Raw genomic sequence first — 21301 nt, 5'->3', positions numbered from 1 at the left:
TAATTTTTAATCCTGGATAAATTAAATGATGCTTTTGGGGAAAGCATGAGCTGGAATTTATATTGTATTTATATTGCCCCGCCTCCACCGAGGACAGGGCTGTCCAAAGAAGTTGATGCAGCTGCTGAGGCAGAACCGTGACCTGATGCGGCTGCACCTTCGTTACTGCTCTCAGCCGAGGCCAAGAACCAAGTCAGCGGCAAAAGTGGGCATTGGGAGGAGACTCCGCATCTCCCCTCAGTTCTGACCTCCAGAGCGTCAAATCAGCTCTTTGACTCACAGCTCACCACAGACCTCGAAACAGGAGGCAAAGATCTACACCAGTTGGCCTTTCACAACTTCTCACCCATCTATTACCTTTCTGTGGCCAGCTTCAGAAAATGGGGGGGAAGCCATTCCAAAGAACACGACCAAGGAAATCACACAGCACTCGGGACTTTTTCCAGACATCAAATTTTTAATGGATGATGTGAAGTAACACAGAAGCAATTCCTGTCCACAGAAAAAAAGATTTCAAATGTTTTTGTCTCAAAGACAATCACTGGATGTTGAAAATTTCTGCTGCTGAAAGTTACATTAGGTCCTCAACACTGAGCAATCAATATCCCCACAATCTAAACTGTGAAATTACCACCTCGGCAAGGAGAAAATTTTCAGGATTTGCAACTCATCTCAAAACTTCAGTAGAACTGAACCAGCAGAATTTCCCTGAGATGCCATTGTGTTCTGGAACCCCTCAAATACTCACTAAAACAGACTTTACTTTCAGTAGGACAGCTGTTGATGAAAATCTGCGGTAAAACCTATGGGAAGTGGCCATGTGCACGCATCTTCCTTCCCATAGCAGGCACAATGAAATCCTCCTTTGAATGGCCTCAAAGTTGAGCAGCACTCATTGGCACAGCCTCTTCTCCCACAGACAGGCCAGTGAGCAACACGGCAGCGCCAGCCAGATGGGCAAGGACAAGAGAGAGCAGATGCCAACAAGGCTTTGAAGCTGTGCCAAGGGAGGTTTACGCTGGGCGTTGGCAAGAACTTGTGCCCAGAAAGGGCCATTAGATCCTGCAATGGCCTGACAGGGGGCTGCTGGAGTCATCCTTGTGGCAGGTGGGCAAGGCAAGCCAGGCCGCAGCGCTCGGGCCCCGCTCTGCTGGCCATGGTTGCCGCCATGGCTCACAGGTTGAACTCAACATTCTCTCAGGGCTCTCTGAGGCCAGGGCGTTCTGTGCTTCTGTGACATCACAGCCTCTGGCTACGGCACGGTGCCTGGCAACTGTCGCCAGCTGTTGCTGCGCCCCAGAGCCCAGGCAGACCTGCTTGCAGAGAGACGCCCAGAGCCTCTGCGCTGCCGGCAGAGCTCTATGGCTGCTCACGGCTCTTCCTCGCTGCTGCAGCTTTACGTGCTGCTGCTCTTGGCCCATCCCCTCGACCCTTCCAGCAAACTTGAGCAGAGCACGGATGCCTCTCCTATGCTTCCGGAGGATTTCTACCCGGAGGAGACGGACCCTGAGCAGATCCTGTGGGTGTCCTGGGCAGTCCTGCTGGTTGGCGTGCTCATCATAGGCATGGCCATGGGATGGGCCCTTGAGAGAAGATTTCAGAGATGCTGGGGAGAGGTGAGGCGGGGCTGGGGGGGTCAGGGAGGCGGGATGGGGCAGACCTTGAGGGCCTCTTGGGCACCCTTTGGCCAATGCCCTGCGGCAGAAGGGGCCTGAGCTCCTGGCTGGGGAATCCGGCCCAGGGGCTGAGCCCTATGGACAGCACCAAGCAGAGGCGGCCAGAGCTCTGCCTCCTGCAGCCTCTTCCCCGGGGCAGCCCAGCCCAACTGAGCCCGAGTCTCTGTCTCCGAGGCCAAAGGCAGCCCCACTTTGTGGGTGCCGGCCCCGCTCTGCCCCTCTGCCTCTTCCATGGGGATCCCTGCGCTTTGCCTTGCAGCGGAATCTCCAGAGCCCTTCAGGCCGCGCAGAGCCCCGCCGCCATCGAAGACACGGCTGTCCAAAGAAGTTGATGCAGCTGCTGAGGCACAACCGTGACTTGATGCGGTTGTGCCTTCGCTCTCAGCCGAGACCAACAACCAAGACGGCGGCAAAAGTGGGCATTGGCAGGAGACTCCGCACCTCCCCGCAGCTCTGACCTCCAGTGCGGCACTCTGTCTTCAGAACATTACGGGGAATGTGTGACCAGTGCCCAGCCCAGGCACTGCGACGTTCCCCATCTTAGAAGTTAGCCACACCCCTATTGTTAGTTGTAGGATTCCCCACCACGTTTCCCCCAAGAAGTTGACCTTTCCCTTAGTGTTCAGTTCTAAACAGTTGAAGTATTGAAGTATTTTAGGCTTAAGATTCTTACCCCATAGTCTTCAAGTAACATTGTAGTGTAGATTTTAGAAGTAGTCAAGTGGATAAAGTTCACATTTTCTACACATTGCTGTGTCATTTTCTTGATGTTGCACCTGAGACCTGGGGACTCCTTGAGAGATGGGTTTGCATGGCAGCTCCAGACTGCCTGCAATGGAGAGCCCGAGTGCCCCAGCAGGGTTTGCAAGAGTATGGAGGGCAGCGGGAAAGAAGAAGATGGTGGAAAATGTGGAGGGAGCTGGATAAATAAATGCTTGCCATTGCCTTAGCAGAAAAAAACCCCATCAAAAACAACCCACCCTCAAAACAAAGCAATGAAAATAGTTTGCCTCTGAATGAAAAGAACTTCAATTAACTATATGATGTCTGCTTTTGGTTCAGCATTCATCAATCTGAATTTGAATATGCATAGGGTAATTCAAGGTAACTGAAGCTTAAAGATCATGTCTATTTACTTGTGCATAGCCTATACTGAAGCACATTAGAAAGCCGTGTTTTGCTTGAAATCTGCGCGGTATTAACTTCATTCCCTCTTATACTCACTAGGTAATTAAATACATGAAGAAACAGATTTTTTTTTTTTTTATTAAGAATGCATTATAAATTAGGAAGGCATGGCTTTATCAGTCTGCTGATACCAACATTACTCAGCTAAGTTGAAAGTATTAACACAAGAACTTGATGACAGAAGCAATGTTCATCAGAGCCTCAACAATAAAGTTGCAGTTCCAAGTTTTTCAGATGTCCTACACTTGCTAAGGCATCTCCAGAAAGAGGAGACGACTGAAAATAGCAGAGGAAATTTGAAACCCATTTCTCTTTTTTTTTTTTTTTTTTTCAGAACTTTCTTGTGGGCAACAGAGAACTCCTAATATGTGGAATGAAATGTAGTTTTTATGCCAGAGTCATGAGTCATCCCCTCAGTTCCAACCTGATCCAGTGGTCACTTGAATCTTGGAAAGGGTCAAATCAGCAATATGAAATTTCAATTGTATTCATGAAAGTAGCTCTTTTTTCTCCATTCCCCTCCCTCTCCCAAATATATCAACACCAAGTGAGAAAGGCTCGATTTGAAAGATAATTATTACAGAATTAAACATGGACATAGCTAGTTTGCTACAAGTTCCAGCAGATAGAGAAACGAGAGCAGAATCAGAGGTTATCAAACTCAATATAAAATCCAGCTCATGCTTTCCCCAAAAGCCTCGTTTTATTTATCCAGGATTAAAAATAAAAGAAAAATGAAAAAATCATATAAAAGCATTTCACATAGTATGTCAAATACTATCATTTCCATCTGAAATGTTCATCATTATTATGTTTTCCCATAGTAAATTACAAAGTCTCCTGCACCCATCTTCCCAAAATCTGATTCTAAGTGCTTGCTAGTTTAATCCCTTAGGAAGCAAAATAGCCCCAAGTGTCTCTGGACAAACAGAAACTAAACAACAAAGCTTGACAACATATATTACATTGTCAATAAACTCAATAAAGATTTTCCACGCCAGAGATAGCTATCACCAGCTTATGAATTTTGCTAGGGCAGGTTTAGTGAAGAAAAACTAGGTCTTTATTACCAAATCCGTTAGGAGTTGTTCTACTGTACTGCCGTTAGGATGGGAGTATAAACACCATATTCTTCACAGCCTCATCCACAAAGAATTCCACCTTAAAATTAAGGCTGCTTTGGAGTTTGACCAAATGGAAATTCACTCATAAAACACAGTGCTGGCAGCATGGTCAGTCTTTGCAATACAAAACTGGGAACTAACAGCAGATTCCTGATCACATCTCCAAGGCTGAGAGTCCAGAACTGTAGTGGTGGTCAGGCCCTCGCTGACTGCCAAACCTCCAGCCATCATCCCTTCCTCTCCCAGGGACAGGCGAGAAAATAAGATCGGCAGAATCTAGAAAGCTTAAGCTAAAATCAAGAAGGTCATTGATGAAACAGACTGTAGTGGTTTAGAAACTAGCACGCAGATTTAGATGAAAACAAATCTTATTGATCAGCAATTAAAATGAATACTTAATTCTATTATTCTGCATATTATTAGACAGTCGGAGACAGCCAAGCTGACCTCAAGCATGCTGAAGCATCGGGGCCAGGCAGTGCACAGCTTCCCAGGAGCTGATTTACCCATCGTTCTCAAGTGAATTGACCTGCCCACAGCCCCACAGTAGAACTGCTAGGCTGCAAAATAAACAATTAGCTCTGCTTAAGAGTCAAACACCAGCACATAGACCATATTAAAGGAAGAATGAAACCTGCAGCATTTGATGGACCTTCAATACCCTGAGAAGATGACAAATTCCCCAAGATGAACAAGTTTCCAAAACACAAATCAAAGGACTGATTTTGATGGATAAAATGTTAAATAGGCCTGTGAAGCTGGAGTTGTTAGGTTGCACATGAAAGAAGGGAAAAAAACCACACCCCAATCCTCAAATGCAATTTTAGATCCCTCTTGGAAAATTTGCTTTAAAAAGAGAGGAATAGATACAATCTTCCCCTCACCTGGGGATTTTAATGAATTCAAGCCATTTCAAATCTGTCAAGAAAGCCCTACCACAGTCCCCGTCAAACAACATTTTCTTTCATTTTTTTCTTCTCATTACTACTTCAGAGCAGTCTAAATAACAGCAAATAAGGAAATTCAAGTTGCAATTCAAACACTAAGCTCTGGAGTCCTACATTGCCTTCAAACACCTGTATGAAACACTAACTTCATGCTTCATGCTCTCCAATACATAGTAGCCATTTATTTGCATATCCTTTGGCTGCTAAAGCTGTAACTTGCATTTCTATCAGCAGATGGGCCTGATTCTCACCTTCCCCTGATACACATGAGCAGTGTGGGCCCTGACTTTCTGGGCAGCTCACACTTCCTTGATTCAAACTCTTGACTTTGCTCTCTGTAACACGGCCCTTCCTGAATCCAGCCTAAGGTACGAAGCAGCCACACACCTTCTGAAGTTTCCATTATTGATATCTGCCTCTCCCCATTAGAATGCTTTGCAAAAACAGTTAAGATCCAATGTTGCCCATGTCTGCTGCAAGGAGGAGCTCTCTGGCTTTTTTACTCCTATTTTTAGAACATTCTCTTTCTAAGGTCATGACAGCTGGGTACAAATCCAGAGCAACACCTTGAAGCATTAAGAAACAGAAGCAACAGAAAACAGAAGCTGCTGCATTTCCTGTGGCCATTGGAGGGTGCAATTGCAAGTGTGAAAATATTGCAGTTCTGTCATTCAGTAAGAAGTACACATTCCAAAGGAAATCCATTCAAAGCAGATTATACAGCATAGATTTGTTATCCATTTTAAATTGTTACTGGAAGCCAAAGAAAGATTTCTTTGGGAGCCTCACAGGTTTGTCTTCATCATTTATAATGGAACAGTTACTCTGCTTTAAATTTAAGTGGTTTTTTTCCCCAACAGTTTCACCTACCTCCTCACCAAGCTGATACAGAATAGAGGAGCACAGATAGTGGTAGGAACAGATTTGGAATTCCATAAATGGACTTCTCATGTGGCTAGAACTGATATTTCCAGCTCTGTGGGCTTAGAGCATCCATCCAATGTCCTGCCAGTCCAGCACTTTTGATGGTATTTGCAGCCACTGGTTCCACAGAAGTTAGATCAATGCGCTTCTCCTTGGATGTCATGTGGCTGCTGCAAGTGCAACAATGGAGCCACCAATTTCTAGTTGCAAGGTCAGGATTACAAATTTAAAACCTTACTGTTACAAGATGTAAAGGCTCTCCAATCCTGCTGTAAACAAGAGCTTTTAAGACACTTAACTCTTCCAACTTCAGCTTGCTTCCAAGTTTATGGTATTTGCTTTTTTAGATAATAAAGGATTGTCTGTAGATTACTGTGGATTAAAATTATAACTGCAGACCTGAGTATTGGTCTCAAGTTTGATGGTATGAGGAAGTTGATGGTCTTCTTATCCATCCCTGGAATCACCCTGATGCACTGTCTCAGCTATCGCCCAGAGGTATTTATTTTTTTCAACATGGATTATCTATTTTATGAAGTTTGGAACAGGGAGAATGGCTGCCTTCCATACAAATCAAACAGGTTGGATTTTGAAGTGATTCGAATTGTATCAAAGTCTTCAGACCCAAATAGGTGTAGCTTCTGTGAAATACAGAAGCCCTTATGAAAGGCTCACTCAGAAGGTGCAAGTATAATAAATAATTTAAGAATATTAATAATAAAAAAATTATTAAATTAAAGATTTTAATAATAAAAAATATGAAGAAGGAAAAAGCCTTCATTCCCTAACTCTGCAGAATTCCATCCAAGTAGAATCTCACTCACTTTACAATGAAAGGAAAATAGTTTAGTGGTGGTGGCAGGGACAAGGCGAGGATATACAGTGCCAGGGAGGATTCTACACTTAGAGATGCTGAGTATCCAGCCAAGAGACAGAAATTCATAGCAGAATAAGCTTCTACAAACTGAAAATGCGCTTGGCTCAGGTAGGTTTCAGGCCACAACTTTGATTCTCCAGAGGCAACAGTAAAGAACAGTTCAGTCCTTTTTCCTCCCCAACTCATTCCTAGGTCCGCTCCTGCACAGTTTGTAAAAGAAAAAAAGAGTCTCATTCAGAACAAGGATGTAGGACCTTTTCCCCCTGTTGCAATTAATGTGAAAAAAAAATAAAGAAAAATACCTGCTCTGCATCTTGTGTTTATCTGCCATTTTAAACCACATTCTGAGCTCATCTCTTCTCAGAGGTACTTCCTTTCTAAATTTTACTTTTATTTTTTGGGTCCAAAAAGTATTACTACAAGTAAACTTCCCCTTGAACAGCCTGCCAGAGAAGAAGAAACAGCAGTGTTTGCTATCTGCCACCAAATTTTACATCCTGTCCTATAATCTTATTTTCATAAGCTCAAAGTCATTGGGGAAGGCAGAGAGAGATCTACATTTGTGTATTCTAGCAGGATGCTATGCTGGAAAATATCTCTACCGAGTGTTCATGGGTTAGTGGATCCAAATGACTTGATAGTACTGAGGGTCTGCACTCATTTGTACTAAATGGATGTAGGGACATTGCCATTGGAAATACAAATTTACAAAGGGACTGCCCCATAGGCTTGTATGAGTAGTTTTAGTTTAGGGGCATTATCCAATGATATGACTGACAGTATCATATGGTCTCTGTGTTACCAACACAGCCCTACAGCCTTGGAATAAAGTTTCTAACAATAAAATATTTGGCATGCAATATGGAATGGTGGCCAAAAAGAAAATTAATGTCATCAAAGTTAAGGACCCTAGCAACATTTTAAGAGAAGTCTTATGAAGATGAAATTCTCTATTTCAGCTCATTATGTGTTGATCTATTTTATGTATTAGTAAGGGCCTGTCTGCACAAACCAGTCTTTGAAATACGTCGTGATATTAAAGGCTAAAGTCCTTGAAACCTTCCTGCAGGAGAGAGAGTAAAGCAAAACAATATCCGTGTGTACAGGACAAAAAATGTAAACCTGTGTGCATTAGCCAATAGTAGCTTGCTTAGCCCGCAGACCCTGTAAAACCCCATATAAGTGTGCAAAAGGTAGAAATAAAAGGCGTTCACGTTTACTTCTGTGAAGGCTGGTGAATAGCTGGTGGTCTCGCAATAATTTTGTGGCATTTTGAGAAAATTTTAATAATTTTGTGGGATTTTCCTTGAATTTTATAGGATTTTTTTGGAATGTTGTGGAATTTTATAAAATTTTGTGGAATTTTGAGAACACTTGAGTAATTTTGAAAAATTTTTCATATATTGTGTGGAAATTTGTACAGATTTTGTGGGATATTTCTAGAATTTGGAAGCGTTTTGAGAAGATTTCAGGAATTTTGCGGGATTTTTTCTTGAAATTTTTGGATTATTGTGGAATTTTTTGGAATATTGAGGAGACATGAAGAATTTTGATGGATTTTTCCGAGATTGTGTGGCAAGTTGTCAAGATTTTGTGGGACGTTTCTGGAATTTGTTAGGGTTTTGAGAAGAGTTTGGGAATTACGTGTGATTTTTGTGGATTTTATGGGATTTTGAAGAGACTTTAAGAATTTTGATGGATTTTTCCTAGATTGTGGGGAAAGTTGTCAAGATTTTGTGGGATGTTTCTGGAATTTGATAGGGTTTTGGGAAGATTTCGGGAATTTTGTGGGATGTTTCTGAAATTTTGTGAGATGTTTCTGGAATTTGGTAGGATTTTGAGGAGACATGAATAATTTTGATGGATTTTTCCTAGATTGTGTGGAAAGTTGTCAAGATTTTATGGGATGTTTCTGGAATTTGTTCGGGTTTTGAGAAGATTTTGGGAATTTTGTGGGATGTTTTTAGAATTTTGAAGGAAATTGAGTTAACTTGAAGAATTTTGAGGCGTTTTTCCTAGATTGTGTGGAAAGTTCTCAAGATTTTATGGGTTTTTTTGGAATTTTGTATAGTTTTGAGATGATTTCGGGAATTTTGTGAGATGTTTCTGGAATTTCATGTGATGTTTGTGGAATTTTTAGGGGTTTTGAGTTGACTTGAACAATTTTGAGGGATTTTTCCTAGATTGTGTGGAAAGTTCTCAAGATTTTGTGGGATGTTTCTGGAATTTTGTGGGGTTTTTTTGTGGAATTTTGAGGGATAGTGAGGAGATATAAAGAACTTTGATACATTTCTCCTAGATTGTGTAGAAAGCTGTGTAGATTTTGTGGGATGTTACTGGAATTTCGAAGGGTTTTGAGAAGATTTCGCAAATTTTGTGGGATGTTTTTGGAATTTTGAGGGTTATTGAGGAGACATGAAGAATTTTGATGGATTTTTCCTAGATTGTGTGAAAAGTTGCCAAGATTTTGTGGGTTGTTACTGGAATTTTATGGGGCTTTGAGAAAATTTCGGGAATTTTCCGGGATGTTTCTGAAATTTTATCAGGTTTTGAGAAGATTTGGGGAATTTTGTGGGATGTTTCTGAAATTTTGTTGGGTTTTCAGAAGGTTTAAAGGGATTTGTGGGATGTTTGAAAAATTTTGTGGGATTTTCTGGAATTTTGTGTGATTTTTGTGGAATTTTGAGGGATTTTGAAGAGACATGAAGAATTTTGATGGATTTTTCCTAGATTGTGTGGAAAGTTTTCTTTTTTTTGTAAGATGTCTTAGGAATGTCGTAGGGTTTTGATAAGGTTTTGGGGATTTTATGGGATGTTTCTGGAATTTTGTGGGATTTTGAGGAGACATGAATAATTTTGATGGATTTTTCCTAGATTGTGTGGAAAGTTGTTTAGATTTTGTGGAATGTTTCTGGAATCTGGTAGAGTTTTTAGAAGATTTTGGGAATATTTTGGGATGTTTCAGGAATTTTGTGGGATTTTTTGTGGGAATTTTGTGGGATATTGAGGAGACATGAATAATTTTGATGGATTTTTTCAAGATTGTGTGGAAAGTTGTCAAGATTTTGTGGGATGTTTCGGAAATTTGGTAGGGCTTTGATAAGGTTTGGAGGATTTTTGTGGGATGTTTCTGGAATTTTGTGGGATTTTTGTGGAATTTTGAGGGATTTTGAAGAGACATGAAGAATTTTGAGGGATAATTCCCTGATTGTGTGGAAAGTTGTCAAGATTTTGTGGGATGTTTCTGAAATTTGTTAGGGTTTTGAGATGATTTTGGGGATTTTGTGGGATGTTTCTGGAATTTTGTGGATTTTTGTGGAATTTTGTGGGATTTTGAGTTGACTTGAAGGATTTTGAGGTATTTTTCTGAGATTGTAGGGAGAGTTGTCAAGATTTTGTGGAATTTATCTGGAATTTGGTAGGGTTTTGATAAAATTTTGGGAATTTTGTTGGAAGTTTCTGGGATTTGGTAGGGTTTTGAGAAGATTTTGGGAATTTTGTGGGATGTTTCTGGAATTTTGTGGGATTTTTTGTGTAATTCTGTGGGATTTTGAGAAAATTTTAATAATTTTGCAAGATTTTTCTGGAATTTTGTGGCATTTCTTTGTAATGTTCTGGGATGTTGAGGACACTTGAACAATTTTGAGGGACTTTTCTTAGTTTGTGTGGAAATTTGTGGAGATTTTGTAGGATATTTCTGGAATTTTGTGGCATTTTTTTGGAAATTTGAGGGATTTTGAAGAGACATGAAGAATTTTGATGGATTTTTCCTAGATTGTGTGGATAGTTGTCAAGATTTTGTGAGATGTTTCTGGAATTTGGTAGGGTTTTGAGATGATTTCGAGAATTTTGTGGGATCTTTCTGGAATTTCATGTGATTTTGTAGATTTTGAAGGATTTTGAGGAGACATGAATAATTTTGATGGATTTTTCCTAGATTGTGTGGAAAGTTGTCAAGATTTTGTGGGACGTCTCTGTAATTTGGAAGGGTTTTGAGAAGGTTTTTGGAATTTTGTGGGTTGTTTCCTGAAATTTTTGGGATGCTTTTGGACTTTTGAGGGATATTGAGTTGACTTGAAGTAGTTTGAGATATTTTTCTGAGATTGTGTGGAAAGTTGTCAAGATTTTGTGGGATGTTTCTGGGATTTCGTAGGTGTAAGAGACGGTCTGAAGATTCCCTCATCTGTCTCACAACCGTCTCAAGGACAGAGACTGAGACCCTGAATATCACAAGGGACTTGGTTTGGGCGTTTGGGCCTAGCTGAGATGGATGTTTGCTCAGTGATTGTTTGCAGGAGGTTGCACGGTACACTGCCCTCGTTCCTGCTGGTGAGCAGAGGCTTGGTAACCTGCGCAACGAGTTCTCCAGGACTCATGGCTCTCGTTCCTGCTGGTGAGCAGAGGCTTGTGCGTGGTACCCTGTGCAATGGGTTTTCCACGACACCTTGCCCTCGTTCCTGCTGGTGAGCAAAGACTTGCAAGACATGGATCGCTCTGTACCCTACACCTGCTCCCCGCGCAATGGAATTCATCACAATGATCATCAATCTCCTCTGGCTTTGGCCCTGCGCCCCTCGCTTTGCAGAAGACCATAAAATTATACCCCAAACTTACCTTCCTTTGAGATCTCCCCAACGGACAGAAGACTCTGCATCGTTGGACGGCTGAGTGGACTTTGACGTTGGTAGCTCTAATCCCCTTACTCTCTTTTCCTTATGCTTTGCTTTCTCCTTTCTCTCCCTCTATCGCATATTAGTGCTGATGAGCACTCCATAAAGTGTGTTTTGCTGTTTAAGTCCTTGCTTTGCTGATAATCTTTTGTACTCTAAGACCGACTAAAAGAACCACATCACGAATCCCACCTTGCGGATCGTGACAGGGAGCTGCATCCAGATTATTTCATGTGAATCCCCTGAGTTGTCCAGCTGCCTCTGTGCCCCGTCCTCGGGAGTTTGTGGCCCAGGCACGACGTGCAAGAGCTGTGGCACACCATGGGTAAATGAAATTAAGTGGTAAGGCTGACATGCCAAAGCAGCATTTTCTAGGCACAGCTCCTAGGAAACTTCACAGGGAATTGCATACAATATTTGTGGCATTAGAAAGTGTTATAATTCACTGCTCTTATATGACCACCAGCTGCTAGCTTAAACCTACTACAATTTCTGCTCTAGAACAACCAAGCTGAAAGGTAGAATTAAACTCCTTGTGATGGTAATCCCCTTTTTCATATATTTGCACAATATCTAGTGCAGTGGGGCACTAATAACAATAGGAAGTTTTAGCTTTTAATTTTAACCTTCAGTCTGTCTGGGTTAGCATTTGCCTTTAAGGTGACTTAACATTTTGCATGTAATTACAGTCTCTGGATCTTTGAAAAGAGCTGTTTCTCTTGAGTTTTCTGAGCGGAATAAAATACATTTATTAGCCTGTGACCTTTTTTAAATCCCTCTCCCATATGGTATTCATGTGGCATCACATATAACAATGTAGGATAATAACCTGCATAAGATGGGCTATCATGAATATTGATGAACAGGGTAATTAAGATCTCTGTGTATGGTGCGTGACTACATATGGGCAACCTATTGATGCAATTTCTTAAGATTAAATCAAAATAATACACGATAAACATAAGAGTTCTACCGGCTTATCTGATATTTCAATCCATTTCATGTTTGGGGAGAACTGAAATATTAATAAGCAGAAAGATCTGTTATTCAAATTAATTCTAGCAGGAAAGAAAACAATTTCGCCCTTTTTTTCTTTACCTGTTGACTTGTGGGACGGATGACAAGCTGATATGTTTCCCTGGAGGCTAACATCTCATGTTCCAGAATACAGGCTTTCATTAAAAAATGATGACTTGTGAGAAGATGTTCATATTCATGTGAACACAGTGCAGGTGCTCATTTTCTCTAGTGCCTACAGAGAGCCTGAAACAACCAGTGTGACAAACAAAGCACAGCTGAAACAGCCGACAGCAACTCCAGCATCAGTGATGAGGATTTATTCGTGTTCTTGTTGGGTTTGATCTGCCAGCACTATAAAAACTCCGGGGTCACTGATGGATAGATGCTCTGAATCCTCCATCAAGGCCGGTCCAGCACCGTGATGAGCAATGTGTGATGGTCACTCAAGCTCCATCTCCAGGTTAACCACACTTTTTGCCCTCACTGCTCACAGAATGCGTCTGCTTCACTCTGGTGATTTAAGGGCTTCTTCTAATTTCCATCCTAACTTTCTGCACCAATTTTACCCAATTGTTATTATGCCAAAAATCTCTTTTTCTTAAATAGTTGTGAGCTACCACTGCATATTAATGTCTCCCCCTTGAGTGCTGCAGCTATATCAGCTCTCAACCTTCACCTCGACTATCATGCTGTGTATTCACCTGATCATGGGGACAGCTCTTCTCTCCACCTCTTCCGCTTGGAATCACTTTCCCCAAACTTTAATCAGCCTTCCAAGTGAGGGTGTACCTCAGCCATATGAACAAGCATCAACACTTCCATACATCCACCTCTTCTTTTCCTGTCTGAAAACTGCTTGCAGTATTTTCCAGACAACTCACTTTGGCTGCTGACAGACAATCCCTAACTTTGACTGGTCCCCACGTCCTTTCTCACCTCAGTGATTGCCAGCTGATGAGCTCTCAGTTTGGAGCAGACAGTGCTATCATTGATCCTGCAGCGTTACCTTGCATGCTGAGTAGCCTCCCTCTGCAAACTCCTCTGGTTCTTGCTCTTTGTTTGTTGCCACAGGGAAGCGGGGCTGTGCTTTAGGTGCTGCGTGTTCAGGAGCACACAAGGCAAGGGGGATTTTTTATACAGGAGAAAGTGAAGGGTGTGAGGAAGTTGAAGGCAGTGCTAAAGCATTCGGTTTTTTTTTTTAAAAAAAAAATCATCTAAATTACCCATTTTCTCCAGAGTTACTTCTGCCAAGGGAAAGGAAAGATGAAACTGTGATGATTTTTCCAGCTGACTGTGAATGACATTCTGCTTTGGGAAGTGTTTGGATTACTGCTTACCTGAAGTGCTGGATATGGCAGCATGTTTTCCCTCTTTGCAATGTACAAGACTATTTTAGAACTTCTCTTTTGTTATTGGTGTGGAAAACAAATTGATTTTAGGGTAATAATACAGATTCTTAACTCTATTTTATTACATATTCTAAAATCAATTTTTAACAGAAGTTTTAATTATACATTACTTTCTTTAAAAGAGCAGAGGTACTTCAGATTGTTGATTGTGCTTGCAGAGACTTGGTTTCTTTTTCATTTTCATTTTCTATCCCCATTATCCCTTTCCTGTAACCAATTTCAGTATTGCTAAGGAGCTTTCACTCAAATTGACAAACATTCGTAAAAACTCACTAAAATTAATACATTCTGAATCAATGCTGCTATTTTTTTTTTTTTTGTATATTTATTAACTTGGAACCTCTGACCCTGATATAATGGGAAGGAAGAGTCTTTTCTCTCTTTTCATAAGCAAATTTCCTGGTAAATTGCAGCAGAAAATGCTCAGTCCTCCTCATTAATGGATCTGTCTTACACTTCACATGGCATGACTTGAGCAGTAAAGGGTGGGTTTGCAGCTTACACCATACACACCTAATGAATTCCTGAGCTGCTTGAATTGCAGAGCTGCCCATTTGATCATTGTGCAAAGATGACAGTGGTCTCGATACCCTGATTAACGTGGAACAAAATATATTTATAACAATAGTTTATTCTAAGCCTGGAGATAAAACTGCCTTTCTGCTGCCAAGCAGTCAGCACCCACGGCATGCAATTAGCAACTTCCTTCCACTGCTTTGAAAGACATTACTATCATGTATGCAGATAGTGGGATTTTTTAGGCTAAGTTATTGAAAATTAAATAGAAAGTTGTGAAAAGGAACAATAAATGGGTTTTCCATCTGAAAGCCAGTGGCTTTATAGGGAAAATCCGTAAGTGTGGCTGGTTTCCTGTATTGTTTGTTACAGAATAGTCATTACACACTTCACAAGTGAAGGGTATTGTAATCACAGTAACGGAAAAATGTAGCTCAGTTGTTAACTTGAACAGTGTTGGGGTTTTTTCGTTTCTGAGATAGCCTCTTAGCTGATTACATTTTTGACCACAAGCATTTCTTAAATGTTAGGCCACATTTTTCTCCTCATTATATAGATGAAACTTGTAAAGAAAACCTTTTCCAGTTTCACAAGTTTCTGATTAATCCAAAGAGCATTATAAATCTACAATAAGTTTGCCTTTTGACTAGCAGCATTTGTAATAGCTTTAAAAAAGTAATCATTAAATGACTAATAACAAGCAATTGCCTTGATGCTCCTTGTTTTCAAATACCTATCTCAATTTAATGTCTTCCTGCAAGAAATTGTCAACAAAAATAATACAAATAAAAATGAGTGTTTGGTTAAAAGATGTCTCTAAACTTTGAAGTGGCAGGACTGGAAGAAGTATTTCTTTATTAATGGAAAAGTGTTGCTATTACAAGTAACGCTCCAAACGATGACGACCCTTCTGACGTGTAGTGTAATCAGTCTGTACATGGTATGAGCAATCTGTGCTGGGAGTTGGAGTAATGATCACCGTACCAAAAATAACCAAAATTTTGCACAGGTTTCAGCAGGACCAGGCGTTCATTTGCAGATGTAGAGCCATGCAGGGCTTAGAACCATTTCTTGCAGCAATTGCCTGAAAGTGCTAAGACCCTGAGACAGAGTGGGATTCAGTTCATTTGAGGAAGAGAGATTGCTGATGGTGCAGAAGGATGTGGAACAGGTGAAGACTTGAGCTGGAAGCAAAACATGAATGGGAAAGGGAGCATTTGTGTGTAGAGGCCGGCAGTGAGAAAGGCAGAAAGCTGAGTCCTTAGTTCACGGTGGAGTCTAGCAGTTGTCTAGATGTGCCTCTGGTTTGCCTGCACTTCAGTAGGTTTTCCTCCTCCCTAATTTCTTGTCTGGATTTACTACTCATTTTCCAATTTTTTTGGTCAAGTACTGTGTGCCAGGCAGAAATGCTGGCCAGAAGCGCAGTCAGCGGTGTCCTAAGATGTATTGCTCAAAGAACGGCTAAGACATCACTCCCAGTTCACACTGCATTGACAGCTCAAGAGCAAAGAGCCTGAAAAGTAGAACCAAGGATGATGAAAGCTGTTCATATTCCTGCCAGAAGCGCATGGCGCTGCAGCTGGTGACGCTCTGCGCCACAGCCCTCAGCTGTGAGGTGTCTAGCACATCTCGGTGAGCAACCAAGTGCTTCCGAGGACAAGCGCTCTCCCACACGTTTCTGTCCAGGCTGGCCAGCGATAGCCTAAAAACAGCTGCTCAGAGAGAAGGGTAGGAGAGAAACTGTGAGTTTGAGCTCACAGCTGAGAATTTTAGTCACTTGACTTCCACCCCATGCTTTCTAGCCTGTTCTAAGAAAAGTAGAGTCCCCAGTACAAGACTCTGTCAGGATATTCTCCCAGTGGAGAAGCTTATGTACAGTTAACGTTCTTATCCCCTTTGTAAACTTGTACCCCTTGTTTACTCCGATGGTTATTAGTAAGGTTAATTACTTACCAGTTTCTGAAGTGTTTTAAAGGTTCTTATGAGACATTCCTGTACCCTTTCCCTTACTTCCTTGCTATTATATAACAAAGCAGCTCCCATAGAAGCTGTGCCACACTAGAGCAAAGAAACTCCCAGGAAGCTGTGCAACTGAGTAGTGTGCAAACTAAGGCATGCAAGGCACCAAAACAACGAGCTAAGAGAGGAATAAAAGGACAAGGAAACATATTCTAGCAAGCTATGATGAAAGATCATCTCCCTGCATCACCTAAACCTGCTTAGAAACCATCTTCCTGCCATCACCATGACCTAAAGAGGACAGGAATGGACTGACACCCCTAGACAGTGAACCTGAACAAGAGGCCTCCTGGATACTTTCCTGAGGACAGGAGCCCCAGCTCTGCAGTGTGTGCTGCAAAGCTGAATTGTGTCTCCTCCTTGGAGCTGACAGTGTGGGAATGGCTGTGGTGCAAGCAACCCCTTGGGCCCCCCCCCCCACCCCAAGAGCCAAATCCTAATAAAAGCATCAAACAGGAGTCTTGCCTCCTGGCCAATTTGTTTCAATTACCGTGTGCCACACGGGCCGCGGCCGAGGGGGCCTGGACCCAGCCGGAGCTCCTCCCGGAGCCCAGCGGACTCCAGCTCAGCGGGGGCCGCAGGGGGGCACAGCTTAGGCTTGGCAAGGTGTGAGCAGCCGTGGTCCGGCCCAGCCTCAACCGGGGTCCCGCAGCCTCCCGTCCCCACCCGGTCACTGCCAAGGCTGGCCCGGCCCCGCCAGGCCGAGCCTGTGTGACTCAGCCCTTCTGGGACACAGGGCCAGAAAGACTTCAGCCCTGAAGCAGCAGGCTTTGAGTTCAAGCCTTGGGAAGCGCTTGCCAAAGGCTTGATGGCAATTCATACCTTCATCAAGTCACCCCACTGAAAGTTATGTTTCTAGAATCTTCCCGTATCTCTCCCCAGATTGATTGCAATTCATCACAGTATTTTGCAGCTTTCTAACCCCAGCCTGTGTCTGGACCCATGCCCTCAGACTGCGCCCTCACACCTCCCCTAGATATTGTTCTGTCTGCCCCTAGTCCTGGTCTTTGCACTTTGTTCCTGTGCTGCACAGGCTTTATGGGCCTCATCCCTACTTGATTTTCCTGTTCCAGTTGGTTTTGGGGACTCCACGGCACTCGCTCCTTTAATTTTCTCCTCGGTTGTCTGGGTGTCAGGGGACCCTGAAGTTTTAAGGATTGTTGCGGCCACTGTCAGCACGACTGTAAGGGCCGCAGTGCAGCGGGGCCTGGCCCAACCGGCAGCCGGGTACCTCCTTAAAGGTGGAAGCAAGAGAGAGATTTCCCGGGCTTGCTTGTCTGCAAAATGTCAATCTCACAGAGGTGGATCCAGCTTTTTAAATGCTTTAATAGGTAGTCAGTTCCCACAGCTAGCCAGCTCTTGGATTTTGTTTGGCACAGAGGCAGCTCTCGCTTAGCAGCTCCTCTCAGTAACATTATTTCCATGGGGGGCTTCTTCCCTGCTCACCAAATAGCAATTCATGCAAAAGCAGCACAAACTGTTCTTCCTGTCCTCCTGTCTTTGCTAGAGAGTGCCATTCAAAGGGATAATAATTGGGAGCGAGGGGGTTTACATTTTCCATTGCAAAGGAGCCTCCTGCCTCCCTTAGCAGGCCCCTGTCTTTCAAACAAAGACACACACGGTCTCCTTTTGCACCTTCACTTGGCCCCAGCCACTCCTGATCATTTGAAGGAGCGACTCAGAAAAGGGGCGGCAATCCCCCAAGGCCAGAGCTGCTCCAGGCTGCTCCTGGTGCCTTGGGCTTTTGAAGGGGTGCCGCGGTGGCCTTTGTGACACAGGCACGGGGTGCCGCGGTGGCCTTTGTGACACAGGCACGGGGTGCCGCGGTGGCCTTTGTGACACAGGCACGATGCGTCAGGGGCTGTGGTGACACGGGACCTTGCGGTGCCCAAAGTCCATTGTGACATGGCAGAGCCCCTCCCCAGCTGGGGAGTATATAAAGGGCTTGCGGGGCCCGGGTCTGTCCCAGGACAGTGGCTGTGTCCAGGTACCTGTGTGCGCCAGAGGACTGCAGGCATGCAGGAGGAGAAGGCAAAGCCCAAGTCCCAGCCCCACAGGCCCTGGCCCGGCTCACAGAGAGCCCAAGCCTTGAGGGAGCAGCAGGAGGAGGCTGAGAGGGCAAGCAGAGGGAGGAGAGGAGCCGTGGAGTCCTGCGCTGAGGAAGAGGCAGAGGTCTGCCAAGGAGAAATGAACAAGTTCCAGCAAGGGACTCCAGGGGAAGCCTGCACTCAGCCACAGCTGTGCCCAGGAGAAGCCCATAGCTGCCAGGAGCTCTCTGAGTGGGAAGAAGGCCTTGAGCAAGAGCTGGTCCAAGTATGGGGGAGCTCCTGGCATTTCTGGGACTGGGATGAGGGCAAGGAGCAAGAGCCCTCCCCACTTGTCTCCGAGTGGGACGAGTGCAGGGAGCAGGAGCTGTGGCAGGCAGACAGCGATCACTGTCAGGAATTTTCAGATTGGGAAGAATCTCCTGAGCAGCGGCTGTCCCCAGGAGAAGGCACGAGCTGCCGGGCACTCTTGGACTGGGAAGCTTGCCACAAGCAAGAGCTGTCCCTGGATGGCCAGGAGGTGACTGGAGGCAAAGCAAAGAGAAAATCCTCCAGGTCCAGCTGGGATGATGACACTGATGGAGAACTGGCTCAGGACAGCAGGGAATACTGTGACATCCTGTGCAGCCAGCTCAAGCCCTGGCAGCGGGAGGACGATGACTGGGATGAGGTGAGCGTCCTGGAGCTGCACGAGGAAGGAGAAGAGGCCAGGCAGCAGAGACTGGCAGATTTAGCCCAAGAGGGAAGCCTGCTGCCTGTCCCTCGAGAAGCTTGGGTGGAGAGCCAGGAACCCGAGCTGTGCCCACAAGAGCAACTCTGTGCCGGGCCTGGCCCTCTGGCAGCCCAAGCCACAGTGGAAGATGTCTCTTCTCCTGGGCAGCCACTTCCCCACAGGAAAGGCCGCTCGCTCTTGAGGCGGGGGCTGCGGGGGCTGCGGGGGCTGTTCCGCTGCCCCTGCCTGGCGGCACAGCCACAGGATTAGCGCCCGCTGGCAGCAGCACCAGGCTGCAGATGGCGGCTGCCCCGCGGCCTGCCCGGTGCCCCGAGGTAGCCGCACGGGCTGCCCCGGCCTGCGCTGGCCCTGCGGCCGCTCTGCGGCACCCCCGGGGCGGCTCCCCGAGGGCACACGGCAGCCCAAAGCGGCACCCAAAGGGGGACCCTCACTGCCGGGGCTCAGCGCCGCATCCCGGCCCATCATCCGGCCAGGAAGGCACCTGGAAAGTCATCGGCTCCCAGCGGCAGCCTGGCACTGCCAGTGGCACCCCTGCACCGGGTCCCCAAGGGCCACAGCCACACGGCTCTTGGCCCTTTGCAGGGACACTGGCTCCAGCTCCTCCCTGCTGGACTCCAAGGCCATTTCCTCTCCTTCGGAAAGGACTTTGCTGATCCTGTGGCACTTTGGCCATGAGGAATGGACACAGGCAGGAGGTGTTGCTCCCAGGACATGACGGCGGCCTGCTGGACTGCAACACACACAATTCTAACAAAAGAAAAAAAAGTTGTATTTAGGAAGTAGTAGTAGGAAAGAAAAAAACCCAACCCCCGCCCCCCCCCCCCTACTAAAACCTGCATAAGACCCTCCAGAAACCAAAAAATGATAAAGAATAAGAATAGGAATATTAGGAAGAAGAGGTGGAAGCTGAAGTAGATCAAGACATAGTAGTACTTAAAACATGAAAAATTAAGAATAAGAATAAAATGTTGGAGTCTGGAATACAGAGTGTGTGCCCTTGTTTCTGATACTTAGTTATAAGATCCAGTTATAAGTTCCCCCAGGCAGGGCAGGTCCCTGGGTGCTGCCCCTGGCCCAGATAGTTTTCAGATGGGAAACACTATCAGAAGTAAGGTTTTAGAAGACAAAATGTCTTCCCTGCTGACAGCACCATAAGGAATAGCTGCAGGGCAGAGTTTTAAAAACAGAGGTTGTCTTGACCTCTCTACAGCCTTGCATGGTTCTCAGCATGATAGATCAGGGGAAAAAATATTATAGTGGGTCGGACACATCACATTGCAACAGAGATGCAACAGCACCCCTGATTTTTCCATGGTTCTGGATGACAAGAACTAGGATACTGTTACCGCTGAAGATGAATAGATCATGCGGACACAGGTGGAGGTGTGCTGAAAAGAAGAGCAGAGTTTATAGTTTATTTCCTCCCAGGATTTATAGGCTTCTGACCACAGCCAGGGATTGGATGGTCAGGATAACATTTTTCTCACTGCACTGGCCATGAGAGATGCCCATCACAAGACGTGTAACAGAAAGAATGTACACATATCTATGTTTACAGCTACTCTCCTGGGAAAGTCCTTAGAAAACCATGTCAGCAAGCTCAGAAGCTGAGTTTTCAGGGCTACATCTCCCCCTTTTTGGTTTAACAAAAAGAAAAGAAAAAAGAAAAATGAACAAAGAAACTAGCAACATTATAAACAATCAAAAAGATAAATAATAGGAAAATACAATACTCCATACAATCAGAAGGCTGTAATTTCAGGGTGATAGCTCACCCTGTCATTATTACAAAAAAAACCTTTTTTCTTTTTTTTAAAAAAAAGCAGAAAAACAACAAAACTCAAAAATAAATGAAACAATTGTCCAACATCAACACCTGCTTGTGGATGGCTCTCAATTTGGTCACAGAGGCAGAATCCATGGCCAGATTGAAAGGCGCCTGGGAAAACTTATGAAATGCTCTGACAGCAGCCTGTAATTCCATCAATTGGGCTGATCTAAACTCATGACTCTCCAAAAAAATAAAACAAAAACCACCAACCTAAAAACAAAACAGCGACATCAATGGAAAGATTAATGTAATAAACTTGAGGAGCAGAAACTGCTTGCAGAACCTCCTCCAGCATCTACAGTGCCTCTGGGGTCAGTGTCAG

The sequence above is a fragment of the Cyanistes caeruleus genome, unplaced genomic scaffold (genome assembly GCF_971803275.1).
Source record: "Cyanistes caeruleus unplaced genomic scaffold, bCyaCae1.hap1.1 HAP1_SCAFFOLD_80, whole genome shotgun sequence".
Lineage (NCBI taxonomy): Eukaryota > Metazoa > Chordata > Aves > Passeriformes > Paridae > Cyanistes > Cyanistes caeruleus.
This window is presented reverse-complemented; position numbering follows the sequence as displayed.